Below are 6,977 nucleotides of genomic sequence, written 5' to 3'. Positions count from 1 at the left end.
GAATACGGACGTCAAGGGAGATAACTTAGCTTGTGGAATTAGAACGTCAAGGGGGAATAACCTAGCATGTAGAGTGATTACAAGGGGAGATAACGTCTTAGACACAATTTTAAAGCCTTAATTGTGATTAAAACCTTCGCTCGTTGAGGGCGTCGAGCTTAATTCCTTTCAAGAGTACAACGTATGAAGACCATTTCTGGTGTCATCCGGTGTGATATTGCCATATCGTGAAAACGGCAGAAAACAACTCTGTCACTTACATGTTGGGAGATTTAGTGTTATGGAACTGACCCAGTATAAAATGTCAGTTTTGATTTCAACACATGCATATTCTTTACACAAACAGAGGCCTTGAAGCGTTTGTGTTTCTTACATTCTTCATCCCACACACTCTCCTCAAGTCAACGACCGAGGAGTTCCAACTATAGTGAGTCATGTATAGCTTTCTCGAAATGACGTTAACGTGTATTTTACGTTTTTTTCAATTCTCAGCCTAAATGTCTATCCTACATTCAGTGCATACACACCTACTTGAGGAAATACGTTGTACATCATGCGTTCAGTATAGGATGTGTGTCTTGTACCGAAACTGAAAGGGTTTGTGCTTCCGAAATACATATCCTGGTACCTAAATAGAAGCTTCACATACAAGACAAAAAGGAAATTAAACCGCAAATATTTGACCATGTAATTTGATGTTTATGTATAGGACATACGAAAACGTCCCGAAACGTGCTGTAGTTTTTAGGCTGTCGCCTTCTATTGTCACCGTTATCGCCCTGTGTTTATTTTCTTTCATATTCCCTCCGACGCTAACAAAGGCCACATGGCTCGCCAGTGTATTCTTACGTCACTCTGGCAAGTGAGTGCCAGGCGGATTAGGAGTCTTCCAGTGTTGACTAATATCCGCCAAAGAAAATAGTTCGTGCAGATTTGGATGTTTTTTGTGTAGACGGGTATTAGCGCCTATGTGTGGAACAGATCTTCGAGCGCTTGGGGCTGTAGGTGTCTCGTTTTTGTCTCCGTAGCTGAAAACGTTAGCTAGGGTAAACACACAGTTTATAGTTTAAACCGCCTCATCGCTGTCAGGGGCAGAACACGTAGACGGAGGTATGTAGGTATGGCAAGCTTTATACATACCGTACAAGTAATGATTGCTTTCATTATACCAGTTTACTATGTGTACCCGTATTATGTGGCAAGCATGCATGAAGGTGATATAAGTCGCCTCTGTCAACCAGATGTTAAATGTTCATGTGTTAAACTTTAAATACACTTGATCCTAAACTCGATCTCATCATTGAGACTCATCTAGGTCTATGACACGATGACTTTCCCAAGTCTATGATACTATGTACTTGACTTGAGAACTGTGACTTTCCCAAGTCTATCTTACGATGTCGGTTCTTGGTAATTGAGAACTGTGACTTTCCTAAGTCTATCTTACGATGTCCGGACTTGGTAATTGAGAACTGTGACTTTCCTAAGTCTATCTTACGATGTCCGGACTTGGTAATTGAGAACTGTGACTTTCCTAAGTCTATCTTACGATGTCGGGACTCATTACTTGCACTAGAACCTTGACTTGCACAAGTCTATCTAACGATGTCGGGACTTGGTAATTGAGAACTGTCACTTTCTTAAGTCTATCTTACGATGTCGAGACTGGGTACTTCAAAACTTTCACTTTCCCAAGTCTGTCATATGATGGAGAACTAGGACTTTCCAAATTGTGTACAACGATGTCTTTACTCTATATTGCTTTCGAATCATTAAGTAGTAATGTGTTGAAAATATCAACCAGTCAATGCTAGTCTTGAGCGTGATTATGTAAAGTGCTCAGCTTCAATCACTGCTGAAGTTGTGTCGAATAATGAGTTTGTTTGTATTCATGGAGCTCTGAATGATGCTGAAGATACTCTCTATGACAGGGTGACATCCCGACTATTCACTTTAATATATATCCCCCTTCCAGCATACTGTCGGAACTAGTGTGTGAGTTGGGTTTTACGCCGCTTTTGGGCTTCACACATTGTACCCATGTGGGCAATCGAACCTGGGTCTTTGGCGTGACGAGAGAACGCCTTAACCGCTAGGCTACCCCACCGCCCCGACAGGGACTAAAGTAGTTGTCCAGCCTCACTCCAGTGAAAGACGGTGGGTAACGAAAGGAGCTAGGGTACTTATCACAACAGAAAAACGTCCTTAGATAAGCGAAGATGTTTCGTTTTACCTGGTGAACCCCTTTTGTGCCCCGTGAGGTCGGCGTCGTCGGGTTGTCGTGGCTGGTTGTTTCACTGACGGTGCTGTTTTGTGTTAACACAGGGTGCTTTGTACTCGAGAAATTGTACGAACTAAATCAGTCGTGAAAAATATGCACCGAAACAAATATATGCAATATACTTAAAGTTAGTTGATGAATCATAGCCTGTGTGAGCCGCAGTCTCAACATGTAGATATGATCTTGTAGAGACACACATTCAAATACGATGCATAGGCCTATGGACGTAGTACGCCCTATCAAGGTAGCTATCTTCCCAGTGCCAAACTTTGACAGTTTTACTTAGGTCTGAGCGTGATATGATCAAGGTATGGAAATATAAGGTCACACTTCTGGCGACAGTGCCTTGGCTAATGACGGGGTGATACAAGGGCCTTATTTATTATTCATCATTGTAATTGCTTTGTGATGATGACCTTTAATAATGTTGAATAACATTGTATATCTACACGACACCTATATGTATCTCGGCGATTAGGGACACAGAGTTTCGTTTGTATGAAAAAGGTCATCTGTTTTGGATTACACTTAATCGCTGAAAGAAGCGTTGTTTTTGGCTCCCATTCCATGTAATGATGATTCCGATTTGGTATTATCTTCCCCATCGATGTTATAGTTCTACTTGTGATACCTTCTGACGCCCACGGGGCACGCTCATGATAACCTTTATAAAACATAATGCACTCCGACATACGTAATTGATTTGTTTATCAGGCAGATCAGATACCTGGCTCAGGTAATTCGGGCATTTCGATGAGATAACCGTTAACATAGTCTGGGTTGTCTAATACCACCAGTTGGTGATGTAGTTAACAATTCTTTCAGTTATGATATTAAAACTAATTTAGTAGCAATCAATCTCGTGCATTCCTTTTCTAGCAAAATATCAAAGGTATAAATATCAGCCGATTTGATGTCATCACTTGTATTGGGTGCAATTGGCATATGCATGTGTATTTGACGTGATGAAGACTTCAGAGTGCCGCACTTTACAAAGGAATACATGTAGGCGTTCAGCAGCCCCCCAGAAACCGACATCAACATAGGAAATACAGTCTGACATATGGAATATCAAAATAGGTTCGTACTTATATATAAATATTGATAAACAATGATAACACTGACATCCGTTTCACTCGATAAATGACAGGTCGGCCTATTCAAGGCCGGGAAGACCCACGTGGTTGGACGATGCGTGTGCTATTTTAAGCTCGTTGAAGGTATTTCTTCGGCACTACGAATGTGACCCGATTACACTCCGAGAGGTGAGCTAGTGCTTTCCGGCGATTTCCGTAAATGTCCGAAACAGTCCGATGATTCATCTTGCTTCAAGAACCTCTGTTCCTCTAAATGAAGCTGCGCCGAGCTGATAACTACTGGTCACAGGTGAATTTATAAAGTGTGTATGTGGTAATTAGTTCAATAGCTACTGCATGGTCATAGGTGAAGGTATAAGGTGTGTATGTGGTTATTAGTTCAATAACTACTGGTCACAGGTGAAGGTATAAGGTGTGTATGTGGTTATTAGTTCACTAACTACTGGTCACAGGTGAAAGTATAAGGTGTGTGTGTGGGTATTAGTTCAATAACTACTGGTCACAGGTGAAGGTATAAGGTGTATATGTGGGTATTAGTTCAATAGCTACTGGTCACAGGTGAAGGTATAAGGTGTGTATATGGTTATTAGTTCAATAGCTACTGGTCACAAGTGAAAGTGTAAGGTGTGTATGTGGGTATTAGTTCAATAACTACTGGTCACAGGTGAAGGTGTAAGGCGTGTATGTGGGTATTAGTTCAATAGCTACTGGTCACAGGTGAAGGTATAAGGTGTGTATATGGTTATTAGTTCAATAGCTACTGGTCACAGGTGAAGGTGTAAGGCGTGTATGTGGGTATGATTTCAATAGCTACTGGTCACAGGTGAAGGTATAAAGTGTGTATGTGGGTATGAGTTCAATAGCTACTGGTCACAGGTGAAGGCATAAGGTGTGTATGTGGGTATTAGTTCAATAGCTACTGGTCACAGGTGAAGGTATAAGGTGTGTATGTGGGTATTAGTTCAATAGCTACTGGTCACAGGTGAAAGTATAACGTGTGTATGTGGGTATTAGTTCAATAACTACTGGTCACAGGTGAAGGTGTAAGGCGTGTATGTGGGTATTAGTTCAATAGCTACTGGTCACAGGTGAAGGTATAAGGTGTGTATATGGTTATTAGTTCAATAGCTACTGGTCACAGGTGAAGGTGTAAGGCGTGTATGTGGGTATGATTTCAATAGCTACTGGTCACAGGTGAAGGTATAAAGTGTGTATGTGGGTATTAGTTCAATAACTACTAGTCACAGGTGAAAGTATAACGTGTGTATGTGGGTATTAGTTCAATAACTACTGGTCACAGGTGAAGGTGTAAGGCGTGTATGTGGGTATTAGTTCAATAGCTACTGGTCACAGGTGAAGGTATAAGGCGCGTATGTGGGTATTAGTTCAATAACTACTGGTCACAGGTGAAGGTATAAGGTGTGTATGTGGGTATTAGTTCAATAGCTACTGGTCACAGGTGAAGGTATAAGGTGTGTATATGGTTATTAGTTCAATAGCTACTGGTCACAGGTGAAGGTGTAAGGCGTGTATGTGGGTATGATTTCAATAGCTACTGGTCACAGGTGAAGGTATAAGGTGTGTATGTGGGTATTAGTTCAATAGCTACTGGTCACAGGTGAAGGTATAAGGTGTGTATGTGGGTATTAGTTCAATAGCTACTGGTCACAGGTGAAGGTATAAGGTGTGTATGTGGGTATTAGTTCAATAGCTACTGGTCACAGGTGAAGGTGTAAGGCGTGTATGTGGGTATTAGTTCAATAGCTACTGGTCACAGGTGAAGGTATAAGGCGCGTATGTGGGTATTAGTTCAATAACTACTGGTCACAGGTTAAGGTATAAGGTGTGTTTGTGGGTATTAGTTCAATAGCTACTGGTCACAGGTGAAGGTGTAAGGTGTGTATGTGGGTATTAGTTCAATAACTACTAGTCACAGGTGAAAGTATAAGGTGTATATGTGGGTATTAGTTCAATAGCTACTGGTCACGGGTGAAGGTATAAGGTGTGTATATGGTTATTAGTTCAATAGCTACTGGTCACAGGTGAAATTGTAAGGTGTGTATGTGGGTATTAGTTCAATAACTACTGGTCACAGGTGAAGGTGTAAGGCGTGTATGTGGGTATTAGTTCAATAACTACTGGTCACAGGTGAAGGTATAAGGTGTGTATATGGTTATTAGTTCAATAGCTACTGGTCACAGGTGAAGGTGTAAGGCGTGTATGTGGGTATGATTTCAATAGCTACTGGTCACAGGTGAAGGTATAAGGTGTGTATATGGTTATTAGTTCAATAGCTACTGGTCACAGGTGAAGGTGTAAGGCGTGTATGTGGGTATGATTTCAATAGGTACTGGTCACAGGTGAAGGTATAAGGTGTGTATGTGGGTATTAGTTCAATAGCTACTGGTCACAGGTGAAGGTATAAGGTGGGTCTGTGGGTATTAGTTCAATAGCTACTGGTCACAGGTGAAAGTATAACGTGTGTATGTGGGTATTAGTTCAATAACTACTGGTCACAGGTGAAGGTGTAAGGCGTGTATGTGGGTATTAGTTCAATAGCTACTGGTCACAGGTGAAGGTATAAGGTGTGTATGTGGGTATTAGTTCAATAGCTACTGGTCACAGGTGGAGGTATAAGTTGTGTATGTGGGTATTAGTTCAATAGCTACTGGTCACAGGTGAAGGTATAAGGTGTGTATGTGGGTATTAGTTCAATAGCTACTGGTCACAGGTGAAGGTATAAGGTGCGTATGTGGGTATTAGTTTAATAGCTACTGGTCATTGTGAAGGTATTAGGTGGGTATGTGGGTATTAGTTCAATAGCAATTGGTCACAGGTTAAGGTATAAGGTGTGTATGTTTTGGTATCAGTTAGTTAGACGTTGGCCGTTGGCGGCCACTGTTGTACAGCTTTGTCAACAAAAGGTACCTTTTCTGTTTATACCCGTAAACGTGAAATTCATATCGAAACCGAATTTTACAAACTGAAACAATATAAATCATGACGTTAATTTGTCTTGGTGTCATCTACGCCATGTGTATAACTATTGTCATATATGTTTCCTAATACAGGGATGGCTATAACTACGATCATTGTAAACTATGTATGTGTGCAGGTGCCATGTTCTTTTCTAAAAGTACAACACTGTTTCATTGTTTGATGTAATTGGATCGTACTAAAACACTATCCTGTGTCACGAATCAGTTCCAACAGTTTTGCTACTCTGAATAAAACGTTTACCATCGCACCTCAGACAGCATTATTTTAAGGAAAAACCTGTCCAATCAGTTCATAAAATGAGTTCGTTTCATAAACACAATCATCGCAAGTGTGAAATTAACCGTGGCTGGATTAATGAGATTCCCCGAAGCGTTCAAATAACACAGAGGCGACAAAAAGCATCAATGATTGAAAACGGCTCTGATTTGTTTGCGTGTGGGTGGGGATGGTATGAAAGGAATGTCGGGATCATGTCACGCTACCACTGACCACGACGTTGCTGCTGTTGTGGAGGATCACGTACATTGTCATTGTGATCGTGTCAGTCTTGAACCGAATATACCAGAGTCAATAAACGCAGGGATATTCGGCAGGATGGA

This window comes from Haliotis rubra, unplaced genomic scaffold (genome assembly GCF_003918875.1).
Source record: "Haliotis rubra isolate DU_JTF1 unplaced genomic scaffold, ASM391887v1 Scf51, whole genome shotgun sequence".
NCBI lineage: Eukaryota > Metazoa > Mollusca > Gastropoda > Lepetellida > Haliotidae > Haliotis > Haliotis rubra.
The sequence above is the reverse complement of the archived record's forward strand: the minus strand, read 5'-3'. Positions refer to the sequence as shown.